Source organism: Typopeltis vanoorti, chromosome 1, assembly GCF_054136105.1.
Source record: "Typopeltis vanoorti isolate ZY-2024b chromosome 1, IOZ_Tvanoo_1.0, whole genome shotgun sequence".
NCBI classification, from domain to species: Eukaryota; Metazoa; Arthropoda; class Arachnida; order Uropygi; family Thelyphonidae; genus Typopeltis; species Typopeltis vanoorti.
This window is the reverse complement of record NC_143549.1, coordinates 105,217,199-105,234,318: the sequence shown is the minus strand read 5'-3', so window position 1 is coordinate 105,234,318 and position 17,120 is coordinate 105,217,199. Positions and strand designations below refer to the sequence as shown.

Sequence of the window (17,120 nt, the reverse complement as noted above, 5' to 3'; positions counted from 1 at the left end):
ATAATCAGTGTTTAACTTTTTCTAGGAGTATTATTTAATTTATGGAAAAACGAACAGTTGTGGTGTAAATCTATTTTATTTACATTAATTCAATCACTTATATATTCATAATGCAATAAATAAATTACGCCACCTGGTAGATTGAATATAGTCAACATTACAGTAGCGTCTATTACTTTTTTTTAATAACACAGTATCTAATTCTGTTTTTTTAACATTTCAATATTTTAAAAAAAAATAAAATATATTAAATTTCGAATTAAATAAATAGTAATTCATATTTTTCAAAATTATATAACACTTTAATTAAATCAATGAAACTTATTTCATAGATTTTTGTTTAACCGCTGCTCAAGCAAAAAAAAAAAAACTTCTCCTTTTGTATGGAAGTTTTGTTAAGATTTTGAATGTAGCTTTTGTTAACTGGTTTCTGTTGTTGATGATGAATAGATAGCTAATAGATTCAACATTTTCATATGATTATTATTTTATTTGCTCGAACATCGAAACACTAAATGAGATACTATTTTATTAACAGTAATTCAATCGATTACATATTCATAATGCAATAAATACACTACACCCAACCAGGGGTGAGTTTTGAAACGTGTCAATGGCTCAGAAGAATGAAATCATTTTTTGGTTGTATACTCTGCAGCCAGCACAGTTCTACAGCCATCAAAACGTTCATCATTTATCCACTGTACAATAAAGGAAGCTGGGGAAATCGGGGATGACTTCCTGCATATAGGTGGCGCTGAAATTCTTCATTAGATAATTGTTCATCGGAAGGTTCATCATCCAGATTGCTTCGAGCTTCAGCCTGTAGATTAGGTGGTGCCATGGCAACGGATGTGACCAATAGGAAGACAAACATGACAATACATATGGGCTAAAAAGAAAAATAATAAATAAATTAGTATAGAATCAGGATGAATGGGCGATACAGTAGAGTTCCATCTCAAAGAGTGTTCAGGGCATTCTTCTATTGTTATTATTATTCCAGTTTGTGTAAATGTACACAGAAAAGATGACTGGAATCGATCGGTATGAAATTCACTGAGAAATTAATTTTTTTCAGGCCTCAGTTTATCGAATTATTATATCTGTTAATGTGTGTGTGTGTGTGTGTGTGTGTGTGTGTGTGTGTGTGTTATCGGCCTTTATCTTTTTTCATTCACTGACTATATTTTTTTTTCTCTCTTTTGCTCTTCCACTCTTTCTCTGTGAATACTTCTGTTTTAAGTGCTGATATTTTAATAATATGAATTCCGTGATTTGGGAAAGTAATTTTATCATTAACGATTCTCCTGTTTTTTTACCAACTTTAATAACTTTTTTTTTTCCTGGCAGCTTAAAGATTTCATCTTAATTAAAATACCACTGATAACGTCTTCATGAATAATTACTTAATCATAAGTGGAGAAAAGTTTTTTCCGCCATTAAATCAACTGGCGAAAAAGGAAGCCGCATATTTAGGAAACTGAATATTTATTAGCTCACCAGGAAATAAGAGCAAGCATATCGAAGGCCCAAAACGGTTTTCACAGTTCCTCGAAAAGAACACTTCCGTGCAATATTTGACTGCTGCGTTAAATTCCCTTCCAGACTTCTGTAAAGGTTATTGCTCTTTTAAGGAGAATGAGACGCCGTATTTTTCTTCCAGTATTTATTAAATTATAGAACTGGTAAATTTTACCAAGATGGCGCTTAGCATTAAATTCAAATAGGTTTTCATTCCTCATTTTTATTGGAAACTTTTCTTTTGTAGTTTCAGATTTTTTTAAATAAATAATATATATATATATATATATATATATATTCTGTACAAGGAACTCAGTGCATTATAGATTCTAAAACCCGCGGTGTGCGGATCAATATAAACGAATGTATAAGTAAATATCATTCGCTATAATTTACTTATTTATTCGTATGCCCCCCCCGTTCCTCCACCATCCCTTAGGACTGGCTGATCCCTCCTAATGAGGGATTGAGTATGTATTTTATGACCGTAGATCCGTATGTGTGTGTGTGTGTTCAAAAGCCGGTTTGCTTGTCCTGTTCTGAGGAACGAAAAACCTGAGTTTTCGAATGGAAAAAAAAAAAACCTCTCTACCTCCGTATGAGACCTACTAACTTACCTTTAGTCGAAAGAGACCAGATAAAGGTTCTTCACATTCACTGTCATAACATTATTATATACTATATAATAACCAGGCGATAAGATCACTGGGAGGTTGTACGTTAACTGCAGTTCATGAAGACAAGAAAATATTCTGCATTATAATGTTCGGAATGTGGTAAGAAACCTGCAGAACTGGTATTCCTAATTGTCTTCGTTTCTAAACCATTCAAATTATATTGCTGATAAGTGCTCTGTTGTCTATGATAAGTTGTCTTGAAAGGAAGTCATGCCATACGCGTGTTCCAAATAGAAGAAGCCAGTCAAGTGGTTATGTTGCTTATAATCATAAATAAACAGTCATAATAACTTTAACCAGCATTTATATTCATAAGCAATCTCTAACGTCAGAATAAAACAATTTTAAATTATGTATCAGTAATTGTCAGTATTATCTTTTTTTTTTTTTTTCAATGAGCTATGGTAAAAGCAGATACAAGATTGAACAGACTATCGTATGGCAAGGACTGCTTCTGATTTACCCAAAATTATATAACTATATTGCTATAAACAAATATTTGCTATTATTATTTTTCATTTATCAGGTCTATATATTTCATTTAGTTATAGTAAACGTATTACAAGTAATAAATAATAGTAATAATAGTAACTTTAGGTGCCTCCGTAGCTCAGTGAGTATAGACGTTTGGTTCGGAAAGACCTGGGTTCGATTCCCATCAGTGTAAGGAGCCTTTATTATTATTATTATTATTATTACGTGACACCTTCAGGGAGTCCAAAGACTCATCGAGGGAGGTCACCTACTCTACAACTCTCTGAATCCACCAACTACAGCGAACTGCATCATCTACACCAACGCCATCTACTGCCCACCACCACTACAGTATTTTCACAATCAATCACAAACATCCATGCCCTCGGCAGGATTCGAGCCCGCAGCCTTTTGGCTGGAGAGCGGATATGCTAACCGCTCGGCCAATCAGGTCGGTAATTTATCTGGTCTCTTTCGACTAAAGGTGAGTTAACCGGTCTCATACGGAGTTGGAGGGTTTTCTCTCTGGTTTTTCATCTCAAAATATGCAAACCGGCCCCGTGAACACACATACACGGCTTCAGTCATAAAATATACTACGGCAAGGAAGGCAATGAGAGACCACTTGCTCATAATTATTTCCCTAGTATGGTAGCATATAGCTACCCCCACCAGCTGTATGGCTGAGGGAAAAGAATAGGATAGTAACCTTATTTTAAAAATGTAGTTGTTAAATCTATTTTTTAAATAAAAGTGTAAAAATTTCAATTAAAAAACCGGAGACATTCATTAGCTAAACAGCAACTCCTACCTAATTGTAACATCTATTATCCGCTTATATATGAAAAGAAAATTGTAAATCGCCATTTAGGAATCAGCAGTGTCCAACTTTTTGATATTTCTGTAGGTGTAAATCTCTTTGATATATACAAAGCACATACTTAGTGGAGGCAATGCCTTTGATAGGAAAATCTGAGGAATTCAGTCTTGCTTTGGCTTTTCAGTAATAGAGTTAGCCAATCTCACATGGATTTGGCGAGAGAAATCAGGATGAAGCGTCATATGTCATCTTAGGACCGTAGATCCGTGTGCGTATGTTCATGGGCCCGTTTGCCTGTTCTGAGGGACGAAAAAGTAGAGTTTCCGGGTGAAAAAAAAAACTTTTTGCTACCGTATGAGATCGGCTAACTCACTTTTACTCGAAAGAGATCAAATACCTCACATCATGTGACGGGAATCGAACCCAGATATTTCAAACCAAAGGGCTTCGTCTGTACTAACTGGGCTGCAGAGGCTCGTATTGGACATCATAAATACCAGAGATTTCCCTGCAGAGCAGTCTTTAGTCTGATAAAATTACATAAAAATAAGAAATGAACCGTGTTTGTTTGCTTGTTTGTAGCAGGCTGCTTCCAATAATTTTTCGTTTTTAATTTTGGTGTGTACTTGCGTGTTTGGATTTTTGATGTTAATTATTTCTCTCATATAAGCTCCCTGTAAACTTGGGTTTTTATTTTATGAGAAAGAGAGAAAGAGAGAGAGAGAGAGAGAGAGAGAGAGAGAGAGAGAGAGAGAGAGAGAGATGGGTGGAAGAATGTTTCCTATCACCACTGCAGTGGATTATTCTGTTCCAAAATTATTTTTCTCTATTACTGATAAAAGATCAGACAGACCATTTTTTACTACATCCTACAGCATTGTGTAGCTTTTTAACATGATGATTAATAATTAGATGTGGAATGGAATAACTTCATTTCCGAAGATCGCCACACACACACGCACACGCACGCACACACACACACACACACACACGCGCACACACACGCACACACGCGCGCACACACGCACACACACGTGTAATAATGATTTTATTAAATGGTAAACTTGATGTATGAGAACGATTTTATTATGGGCGTGTAGAATAAAATACAAAAAATAATCTATTGCACTAACTTGGTACAAGTAACCCCATATATTGAGTTCACCTGCCGAAGGAAAAATTAGCATCTAAACGCAATTCAGGCTAAGGACAAATCACTTCTGTCAGAATGCAATTACAGAGACTGCGGTAACTCTTTTTACTCATATGACTGCATGACATATGGAATTAATGTACTACGACAACCTTGTGCGCTGTAGAAAATTTGTGTGGGTGTCTGAAGCAAATAACTAAACTAAATGATTTTGTTACTTAAAGAATTTTACAAACTGTCAAAGGATACTTTTTTTTGTCATTTCACTATTGTTGTTTTGACAGCTTATATAAAATATATCTGTAATTATCATCTAAATTGTCATTCCTGAACATGTAGGTATTGGTATGCATCTTTGTATAAATATGTATGGAAAAAAAAAAATAAAAAAAATAAACTAAGGTACAGTACTTAATAAACCTATGCAGGTGGTGCATTTCGTAGTACGCGAATCGGTTTGGACGTAGTGGAGATTATTTAGTGTATGGTTTTCACCAGCGGGTTCTTTGTTCATCTCTTCCATTAAGTCAGTCGGTCTCAGATTGTGAATGCAGAGTTAATTTTCCACCGAGTGCTCCGGTTTTCTCCTCACAAATAAAACTGGCCTTGTACACATTTATTTGATTTTATTTTAATTGCTAGCCATGATATTAGATATTCATTGATAAGGCTTGACTGAAATAAATGAACATATCTCAAGAAGATGATGGGAACCATTTGCATTGAATAACTCACAACACTGTTGGTGTTAATACCAACGAAACTTAATCTTCAATTAATCCTTCAAAGATAGTAATGTTATATGCCTATTCATTTGAGAAATTGTTTCAGGTTTCTTTTGTATTATCATTAAAATTATATCCATCCCACTAAAAATTAACTTGTTTTTTATGGCAAATATTTTTCGCCGCTATCGAAAAAAAATTAAATGTCAAAGAACCCGCCTACTTCTCTCGATCGTCAGTTGGATGTCTCAATGAGGTGTCATCAAGCATTCGTTGATGGTATTGACAATGCAATAAAGGTCATCTGAATGCTCATATTGGCAGTAAGTATCTCTAGTCAGATAAACAATACGTCGATTCTCCTATCGTCTATTGCATTAAGCTTAAAGTTATAAAAACACTTTTATACGCTCAAAGCATTCGTCTAAAGAATATGCAGGATTCGGTTACAGCTACCGATACCGAGGAACTAGCATATCCATCTAGTCCTGTACAGCAATGTACCGATAAGTCTATAAATCTACAATAATCAAGCTATGTGGAGTTACTTCTCTAGTTCCTCATACTGTCAATCGTTTGAACCATCAGATCGTGAGGCATTCCATCTTCAAGGTACCCCTAACTTTACTTTGAAGAGAGCATTTTAAAACCATTCCTTTTGAAATCTTTTGATAGACTTTACTCAGAAAAAAAATAAAAATAAAATAAAATAAAATAAATCGAAAAATTGTCTATGATATGAATCTTCCTCTTTTCTTTTCTTTCTTTATTATTTCTTCAAGGGACTTCCTTAAAATCCCACGATTAGATTTTAATAACAAGAATACAGCCAACCTTTCAATTTACAATAACAGAGTATCTAAATTACAATAATTAGAGTATTTCAAAAGCATTTGACATTATCTTCCGCAATTATTTAAAAACTACCGATATAATAATCACTGTGATTATGTGCAGTCAACAATGTTATTTTTCTAGCGTTAAATGACGTAACGAATCACGAACTCGGATTTATATTTACTTTACAGCACGATATTTATCATAATCCTTTGCAGACGAGCATTTCATTAAGGAAGGTGAGACATTGGAGTTTTTCTTTTTTTTTTCCCTTTACTTCTGTGTTGTCTTGTGCAAGAACGATTTCAACATTATTTAACATGGAAATTCTTATTCAGAATTTATGAACGCTACTAGTTTTTTTTTTTTTGTTTTTTTTCATTTATTCAGTTTCAACTTATTACTAAACTGTGTGTGTGTGTTGGGGGAAAAAATCTTTCTCTTCAAAACGTAATTTTGTAATGCAAATCATTTCCGTTGTAAAAAAACTTACCGAAATTGCATAACTTTTTTTTTTTTTTTTTGCTACCGAAACGACAACATGAAATATCAAATTAATGTGGCACGATAACATGGAGTGCTTTGGGAAATTTGTGGGCATTTCGACGAAAATCACTACACCACTTAATATCTAAGCGTATCGTATTATATAATTTTTTTTTTTTAAATATAAAAAGTAAACATATTTCAAAAAATAAAAATAAAAAAGCGAGACTACTAGCTTTGCATAACATAACAAATACAAACTACTTAATTGGAAAATAAAGCCATTTTCAAAAGTTACCGAGGCTGGAACGGCTTTTCTTTCTCTTATAATGATTAATTTCATAAAAAAAAAAAAAAAAAAACCTTAAGAAAATAATTCAAGTCGGGAGCTCTGTAGTAAGAATGTCCTTTATATATCCATCTCATTAAAGTTTTTTTTTTTTTTATCTTGCATTAGTATCATGGGCAATGTAAAGATTAGCAACCGAAATCCTACTAGAGACCAAATCTGAATCTTTTTCAAACCATTTCAGGCCTCCAATAAGCAGGATGGTGGCGGTGGTAGTCTCACATCAGGTGATGAAAATAATCTACCCCCTGAAGGCATTCACCAACACTATGTCAACAGCAGGATTCGAACCCGTGGCATGTTGCAGAGAGGGTACGCTATCAACTCAGCAAACTAAGCCTGCTTATGTTTTTTTTTTCCTCGTATTTCGGGCGTTACAGGTAATGTTTTAGAGTAATAAGCGAAGTTTTTGATTATAATTTAGGATAACTCACTGAATTTTCCATAATAATATTGGCATGGGGTTCCCCGTCCTTTCCCTCCCGTCCCTTTGGGGGACAGGGTGAGTCCTCCTAATGAGGGATTAAGTATGGATATTTTTTATGACTATAGAATCGAGTATGTTCAGGGGTTCAGTTCGCCTGGAGGACGAAAAACCCCAAGTTTCCTGATGAAAAAAACCCTTACCTCCGTATGAAACCCTGCTAATTTACTTTTCATCGAAAGAGACCAGATAAAGATTCCTCACGTCATAGACGGGGCGAACCCAGGACTTTCCGACCAAAGAGCTTCGTCTATACCGACTAAGCTACGAAGGCTCTACTGAATTTTCTATAAAACGATGGCACACTCACATTGTATATAATTCAATTCATGAATGTGTCATTACGCTTCGACTACTGTACGTCAAAGCCGCACTGTAGCCGTAGTGTACGTCTATATGAGATTTAGTACCTTCTTGAAGGGTATGTTTTGTTTTGAATAGCCTTAGGTGTGCATGTAAGTCATATAAGCGACAAATTTTTTATTCTCCGGAAATTTCTAAAGATAATCAGCTAAGATTTATTGTCGTCTAATAGTCTGTGATTAGGTTAAAGTGTAAGTGATGTAAGGTTGCAACGAACGTGAGTGGTGTGTCATCTGCATTTGATAAATCTGAATACTTACTTCTATGGATCGTTTTGTAGAAATGCCAAATAAACATGGTAATAAAATTGCTGCGTGTAAAATATCGTCAATCCCAGTTCATTTGCATTGTGCATAATATCTATTTGCGATGTAATTTCTCCCCCTCCCCCATAATGTCTGTGAACTAATTGTGCAGGCTTCCTCTTAATGCCAAATGCTTCTATTTTCCTCAAAGAACTCCATGTTGTATGAAGAGTTAGAGAGAAGACGAAGTATCCAAAGGTTTAGAAGCTTGAATATGGGATACATTTTATACAAATCAAGGAGAGGTTTCAAAATTAATTTTTGCCATCGCTGCTTTCAGGCATTTCTTTGCTATCTGAGGAAAGAGTCTTGCTTTTGTCTGAACAATACTAGTGTTGTCAAGAGCAGGTATTATTATTATTATTATTATTATTATTATTACTCAACTCTCCTGTACTTCATGCTAAAACTACATCGACACTACTGCAATCAATACACAATGCCATCTACCATCCACCACCACAAATGGTCTTTTTTGTCTGTAAACTACGTATGTTCCTACTGCCTATTTGTCTGTATGCAGTATGAAAAATCCAAGTTTCTGAAAGAAATAAATATAATATATAGCCCTTATAAAGATTTCTCTCATCATGAGAATCGAAGTTTGGTCTTTTCCAATCGATGAACGTAATATGCCATTGTTCTTCCAGTTGCGCTACGATCGTATAGTTTGTCTTAAATTTGCAGTTTGTTTCTTGAAAACGCCATTAAAATCTATTTAAAATTGCTTGTTTATTGAACCAAGTTTTACATCGTTCTGGCGATGATGCATCAGAAAATGAACTGTAATGTTGATCAGATATCAGTTATCGATTACTAATGCCGTTTTATTGAGTAACTCACCTACTACTAATATCGATATACATTTCATCTTTCCATCATTGCTTTATGATTAAAACTTTATTAGTTTTATTACTGTAATAATAATAATAATAATAATAATAATAATAATAATAGTTATTATTTATTTATTTATTTACTAATAAATTAGCTAAATATATTAATTCAACTTGTACTGACCATGTCTAATTATTTGTTGTTGATCTTTGAGTTGAAACGGTGAAGCAGAAAAAATAATCTAATTTATTGTTGTAAGAGTACCGCTTCTCACGCAAATGAAACCCTGTTACTATTCATAAATCATCTTACCTAGAGGTATATTTATCCAGAATATATTATCCAATATGATACTCAAAATATCTTTGTGATATGCTAAGTTTTGCATTTCGGTGGTGGAAATAAATTTAATAATTACGTAGGTCTTTATATAAGCAACGTTTTCAATAGAATGCAAACTGATATGTAGCCATGTGAGTATGGTATTCAAATTAACATTTTATTTAAAAAAAAAAAAAAAACTGATGTCCCAAATAATTCTAATTTATTCATACTGGTAATATCATGTATCGAAAATTTCCCTATTAAAACCATAGTGTCATTTATAATGTGAAATCACTATGCGATAAATAATTACGACAAAAACACGCCTTTATATAAACAGGAAATAACAGAAAACCTTACCTTCATGGCGGAAAGAGCAGCAACAAGTTAAGAAATGCAGTTCTATCACTGGTCTGGGAATGGCGCTGTTCTTCCTCAAATACCTTGACTGAGTTCTTTGAAAAAACGTCAAGGTGACGTCTGCAGGTTAGTAGGTCATACAAGGTCACTAGTAAACTATCCAATGATGCTGCACAGGTATTAAATGTATTCGTATAATAATAATAATAATAATGACAACAAAGAAAAATTGTGAAGAACAATGATCCTTAACCTATAAAGTTATTATTTTACTCAGTTTTCTTTTTTTATTTTCAAAAACAAATTAAAAAAAACTACATTTAGACTTTTTTTTTAATGTTTTACTTACTTAAAAACACATAAAATTCATCACTGTGTAAATACTCATTTATGCTGTTCTATTCGTTTTTATTGTTCATGTATTAGCAATCTGAATAATATAAGTAAAATAGAAAACGTGACAGACAGCTCGTGTATCATTTGATTTGGTTCTTTAATACTGTGACGTCATACAAGATGCAACTATTGCGTAATAAATGGTCATCTGTAATGAACCACATTATGTTGATTATATGAAATCAGCAGATTTTTGACTGCAAATTTCAAATGGCAAAAGAATTGTCTGAGTGGCATCTCAAATTACATTTGTCGGAGTCCTCAAAGCGATGCGATTTTTATTTTCTAATGATTTTCTGCAGTAACAATAAATTTTGCGCTAAAAGGTAGATGAAAAAGGAAGACGAATCATATCGATAACTCATTGCTTTAATACTCAAATGCTCCTAATAAGAGTTAAATTTCATACCGTAACAATATAAATTCTTATAGATGAAATCCTAAAATATACGATAAGCTCTTTTTAGAAAAACAAGAAAAATTGCATTTATTACTAATGATTTCGATCGGATATTCGTAAATGCGCTAATAATACAAATTTAATAACTTCGCTGTAAAAGGAAAATAATTCGTTACAAAATATACTTTACTATTCATTAACGAGGTTCTCCATTCTAACGTGTGGCTATCATTCATGAATTTCGTTTCTCGAGTCGCAGATAAACGAAAGAACCGGAGTTTAGCTACTTAAATAAATTTCATTTTCGATGTTCCTACACTATTCGGTGTATCCGGTAGAGTAATTTTCTTTAACTGCGTCTCAATCTTCTGAAATGTGTCCCTTAAGAGTTAGTCGCTACTGAAGAAACTCGAGATTCGAGGTGTAATAGCAAGTTAAAGAAGCACATCAATTCCCTCCAGCTTCTAGATGGTAATCTCCTGTCAAGTAACAGAATACAGTCTTGCACCTCCTACTTGATGTAGATTCAGCGATACATTTGTACTAAATCGTATTAAAGCTTAGTGGTTGGTATTTGATATGACAACTATAATGGTTACAACTATAGAAACTATAGTTGTAACCATTAGAAATAGTCTGTTTATTTCTCTTCGTTATATTGTTTCTTTAAGATTCGCTCTTGATGAGTGCTGCCCTCTTTTGATAAAATTTCAAATTTTCTTAAATATTATTTATCCAACTAAAATATTTCACCATTGGCTTTCATAGATGGAAATCCTTTCAATTATTACATCCTCTCCCCTTGTCTCTAGAAGCAATAATGAATTGATGACGTAAAAACGATGTGGTTTTCCGATGAATTACATAAATATTTAAAATTTAGTTATCGTTATTATCATTGATTATTTCAAATATAAAATTTCCTTAGAATCTTAGATGATAAGAATGTAATAAATATTAAAAACATTAAAGTATTTTTCTTTGCTTCATCTGGACACAGTAGTAAGCTGTATTAAATCTTAGTTGTATTTGAACGTGTCTTTCGGCATATGGTTTTTCTGTAACGCCTAGGAAAAAAAATGATATTAAAGCAACGGATATAACCCCAAGAAAGAACATATCTTAAAGCCCTTTAACCCCCACGTTTCATCAAATTGTAATAATTTGTTCTTTTTCTTTTAGAATATATAAGAAGACATAAAATGAATTACTTTTTATTGTAGGTGTTAATCAGAACTTTGCAGACTTCACCCTTCGTAATATTAGCATTCTTATTTCTCTTCTCAGTGGCCTTTGTTTCATCTTGCGTACGTAGGAGCTTTTCTCTATGAATTGAAGGGAGGATGTCGATGTACCTTCAAAGTCCTAAGCGTCAATTCTTAGCGTGACCTATATTTGAAATAACAATTTATTTGTCTTACCCCCCCCCACACACACACACCTTTTTTTCATCCCTTATTGCACGGGATGGTCTCGGAAACTTGCAAGATTGCAGGGAGGACGTTGCGAAATCTCCAATTTGGAGATCTGATCGTTATTTGTCACAGAAAACTGGAGCAAAACATTATTGAGTAATAATAAACGTTGAACATAAGCATTGAAACACTACAAGCGAAACATTCGAGTGAGATAATGCGAGACGGGTCAAGGCTAATATGAATAAACGCGGTGAAAGGGCTCAAACATAACTGGAATATTCTTTCTAGCGCAAAAAGGTTTCGAAATTAACTGAGAATCTGCCCCTGTAGGGCTCAAATAATTTTTACGAGAATTCAGTTGCTAATGCAGCGGACTAGAGTTAAAGAAGGGTCTCACACACCAGGCAATGAAATTCATCTCCCACCTAAAGCGAAACTTCCGTATCCATGACGGTATCCTAAACAAAAGCTTCTTGGTTGGAACATGAGTATAATTACCACTCGGCCAACCACACGGGCAATTGATGCTGTCCTTTTTGTTTATTTGTTTTATTTCTAAGAAAGGAAAGCTAGTTCATATTTTCATTCTTAAATTATGCGTCAATTTTCCGAACTCCCTCATTCCCACACATTCTGAAATTAAAATAAATAAAAATCATTAAAAAAAAGTAAATACATATTTGCTGGAAGTTTTTTTACTTGGCTACCAATTATATATTTGGTTTAATCCTTTATCCAAGTGTGAACAAACAAAGTTTGCGCCTGAAGTACGGCTGAAGTTGCACTTGAAGTGTGAGCAAATACTTTATCCAAGTGTTTGCTCACACTTGGATAAAGGATTAAACCAAATATATAATTGGTAGCAGAGCTAAGTAAAAAAACCTCCTTCAACTTATCTGTAATCTAGAGAATTTTAATAATAGGGTGTGACACCTTTTGGCAACTCGTATAGGTAAATATGACTTCTCCATTACTTCCACTTTAGTAACACCACAAAGCTAGAGCTCACAAGAATAGTAGTACCCACTACCTCAGTCGGGAAACTAACACTTTATGCAGCTTACAATCCTCCATCAAAGAATCTACTATATTCAGATCTGGATACCGTTCTAGGCAATAAAGATCAAGTCATCATTGCCGGTGATCTAAACGCGAAACACCCGGCATGGAACAGTAAAACCACAAACAGAAACGGCTACACCCTCTTCAACTACTCCAGTTCAAATTATGCAGTGGTGGCAGTCCCTGCAGAACCAACACATCATAGTACGTATGGCACAGCCGACATACTTGATATTGCTATATTACAAAATATTAAGTTACAGTATAGCCTAGTCTCTTTAAACGAGCTGACATCTGATCACAACCCAATCCTGCTCCAGGCTGGGAAAGCAAGAACAACTGCTGCCTCCTCCCCACTCCTTTATCTCATGGAAAAAAACTAACAGAAGTACTGTCAGAACACATTGGACCTGTCCCTCACATCAGATCCATAAAAGAAATTGAAAATGCTGTCAAAAGCCTGCATCTGAGAGACGTCATTGGATTATCGAAGTCTAGAAAAAAAAAGTTATCTTTTCAGATGAATATCGTTTCCGGCTATTGAACTATAAATATAAAGTGTAGCTATATTGCTGTCATTAAAATCTGATTGAGGGGTCTTAAAAAAGTATTAGGAAAAAATTTAAAAAAAAGCTTTCATATTATAGACATTGTTTTGCATAAATTGATAGGATACGGAGTGAAGTATCTATACTAAAATGTTTCGAAATGCTGGCTCTATGATGTTATCGTCAAAGTACAGTTGATGGAGTTACGGTTGATGGAATGCATCGCCACATGAGGATCCAAACAGTTGACCGTGAGAAGGAGAGGGTTGGTAGCTCTGGTTAAACTTGATCCTCCTGGACTTATACGTGTTGGATGGTTAGGTTTATTCCTCAATATCAGTAGATGTGTCTGAATTCGATATATTCGTTAGAAAGATTTGCGAAAACCTTTCACCAGTGCAGCATGGCCATAAATGTAAAATTGATGATAGACTATGGGCGGGTATGCGATGGGTTCTTTATCTACTGGAATGTTCATGCCGGATTGCTAATTGAAGATGGTGAAGAAGTGGGTTGGTTCTTCAATATTTAATTTTCATCGTTATTTTTAATAGGGTGATATGTCATAGCCCACTGTTTCGGATAGATTACTCGGGTCGACATTAAATTGTCTCTATCAAGAGGTATCGAAATGGGTGGTGCTATGTGGCTATCGTCAAAGCACGGTTAGGATTGATGGAATGCATCCCTACATGAAGATTAAATCGGAAGATTTGGCGGCAGAGTTACTTCAAGTATAAAGTATCCGAGTTACCTCCGATCGTTCCTGGGCTTACGTGTTGGTGCAACAGGATCAGGAGGGGTTTTACTTATTCCCTCGATATCCGTAGTCGTGTCTGAATTTGGCATATGTTTGATGGATTCGTGGATACTTTGAACCTTTCAAGCATTGCCATAACTCACACTGATGTGCGATCGATTATGGGAGAATTGGTGGACACTTTATCTGACTAGAATGCTCATTGCCGACATTCGCATTTCGATGACTTTATCGTGTTGCTCAATATTATTCATGAAGGCTCTGTGTCGATGCATTTGGCCGTCTAACTGATGATTGCGAGATGTAGGACGGGGAAGGGACCGCTAACATTTTGAACATTTTCATCGTACTGGTAAAAAATAAATTACATTTATTTATTTAAAATAAAGAGCCAATAGGCTTCATTTCGGCGATGTAAACATTATTTAAATTAAGGGGATATTAAATGCCACATTGTTTTAAAACCGAATAAGAAACTCAAAAGATCGGAATCAAAGAGTTTCATGCCGAATATAGTAACTATAAAAGTATCGTCGACTATTAGTGTAAGCTAAAACTGAACTACGTGCTTTAGCTTACGCTAGTAGTTGCCGATACTTTTATAGTTACTATATTCGGCATGAAACTCTTTGATTCCGATCTTTTGAGTTTCTTATTCGGTTTTAAAACAATGTGGGATTTAATATCCTCTTAATTTAAATAAATTTATTTATTTTAATAAGATTATTTTTTTCAGCCCAAAAAAAAGAAAATTCAACCCCCCCCCCAAAAAATGCGGTGTAAAACTGAACTGAAATAAAACAAAATGTCTATTCTTATTAACTCAGATAAATTATTCTCGCTGAGAATAATTTATCAGCCTTACTGATATTCTCACAGTGAATATCGCAAGTTTCTCCAGTTCGTTCATATAAATGCAAAATGGCCTCTTGATTACCTTAAAAAAGAGTTTCCATAACTTGTGATGCATCAGGGATTCTGGAAGTGTCTAATTATTTATAGACACTTCCATAATCCCTGATTAGCTTATGCAAACTATAATAACAGAAAACATGAAATATCTCAAACAGATGTCTAAAAAGAACAATACTCAACCGAGTGCTGTTTTATGAACTAAGCTAAGACGTTTTATAAAACTTATGTTTGTGTTTTCTGAAGTTAACGCTGTGTCGTTATGTGAATTTGTGGAGCATTTTTGTAAAGCAAATATAAGCTCTACAAAACTTCTTAAGTTCGTCCATAATGGCCTACTAGGTTGAGCACTACAATCTAGAAGAGAGTTTCACTTTGCGTATAAAAACTTAGATAAATTAAGAATATCGGTATGACCATGTATCTCTTTATTCAAATTGGAATTGACCATCTCGGCACGAACTTCCTACTCTTCAGAGTAGAGTCAAAAAAATACGAAATTTCGTGATTCTTCAATTTTTGCAATTTACACATTCTTTTGCTGTACTTTCTCGGTAATATAATCTAGAATACTCAGTGCCGTGAGAAAAGTACGATGAGTGGGATATGCGTCTTGACAAAAAATAACAGTAACAAAATATATATTAAATGGGAATGGTCGGCTAAGAGAGCAAACGCTAGAAATGAATTAAAAATATCATATACAAAAATTAATTTTTGTATATGATATTTACCTGCATGTAATAAAATAATGATATTATCAGAATATACTATGATACAGTTTCGATATAAATAAGTATTATATATTGTTTCATTTGCTTTTTTCCGGAATCCTAATTCTGGTAGTCTCTTTCTTTTTTTTTTTTTTTTTCTTTTTTTTTTTTTCGGGTTGCTAATTGTTCTTGTTACGTTACTGTCAATACTGAACAATAATAATAGATATTAATTTAAGTACAATATCATACACAAGTCACTATTATTTATTAGTAAAATGACGGAAGCAACTACAAAATGAGATCATCGATTGCGTACATCTACAGTAATAAGTTATCATTGCAACGTCATGTCAAAGTTTGACGTCACAGTTCTCTAACATCGCGGACATATTGTTCTATTGGCTCTCTTCTCTTGGTATTTCCCGGTTGAAGATCTCATCGTTTACCGGCATACAACAAGGGATAGTCAGCAAAGCGAGGTTTGCTACCAGAATTAAGATGACTGTGGAGCTGTTCCTTGGAAACCTCGTGATAGGAGCCTAGGGATCGACTTCCGGACAACCTTCTTGAGTAGCTACTGTAACTCACTGTGACATCTAGGGAAACCACAAGAAGAATGAGGCATAGCACAGCGGCCTGAAAGAAAAATTTTCCATTTACTATGAAATCAAAGCAGTATCCTCGCAATTATCGACATTAAAATTTTGCCTACAAAAATAGACTTTATATTTTGAAATAGCTGATTTCATAGTGTAGGTCTACCATTGCATCCAGCACAAGAGTATACACGTGCTCGATATGCCTTCTAGTGGTCAATTTATGCAGTCTTATTTAGCTCAGTGGCTCAGTGGAGTCAGTTTAATTATAGATTTTGGGTGCATTATTTTCAACGATCAGCGAATATAATATAACGTAAGGAGAATACAAAATATTGCATATTTTTATTGTAATAATTATGTATATTTTAATGGACGAAAACAAAACAAACAAAAAAGAATGAATGAAAGTGATGAAAATAATTATGTACGGTAGCAAAACTTCTTTCAATTCTTAAAAAAAACAGAGGTTTGTTGGGAATGGGGGGGGTCGCGGATAAAATGATACACACTAATAATTATTAGTGTGGATTCTCTGCCCACGAATAACCGACAATTGAGTGTTCGCGTAACTGAGTTCATTTCCCAATGACG

General features: G+C 34.1%; 1 long non-coding RNA gene across 1 annotated transcript; it reads right to left on the bottom strand.

Moving 5' to 3' along the window:
• Positions 1-621: 621 nt before the first annotated feature.
• LOC150110285 (uncharacterized) lies at positions 622-9,782 on the bottom strand. The gene is made up of 2 exons (XR_016548315.1): positions 9,719-9,782; positions 622-892 (listed from the first exon to the last, which is right to left on the bottom strand). It is a non-coding gene; the product is annotated as an uncharacterized LOC150110285 (long non-coding RNA).
• Between the last annotated feature and the right edge of the window lie 7,338 nt (positions 9,783-17,120).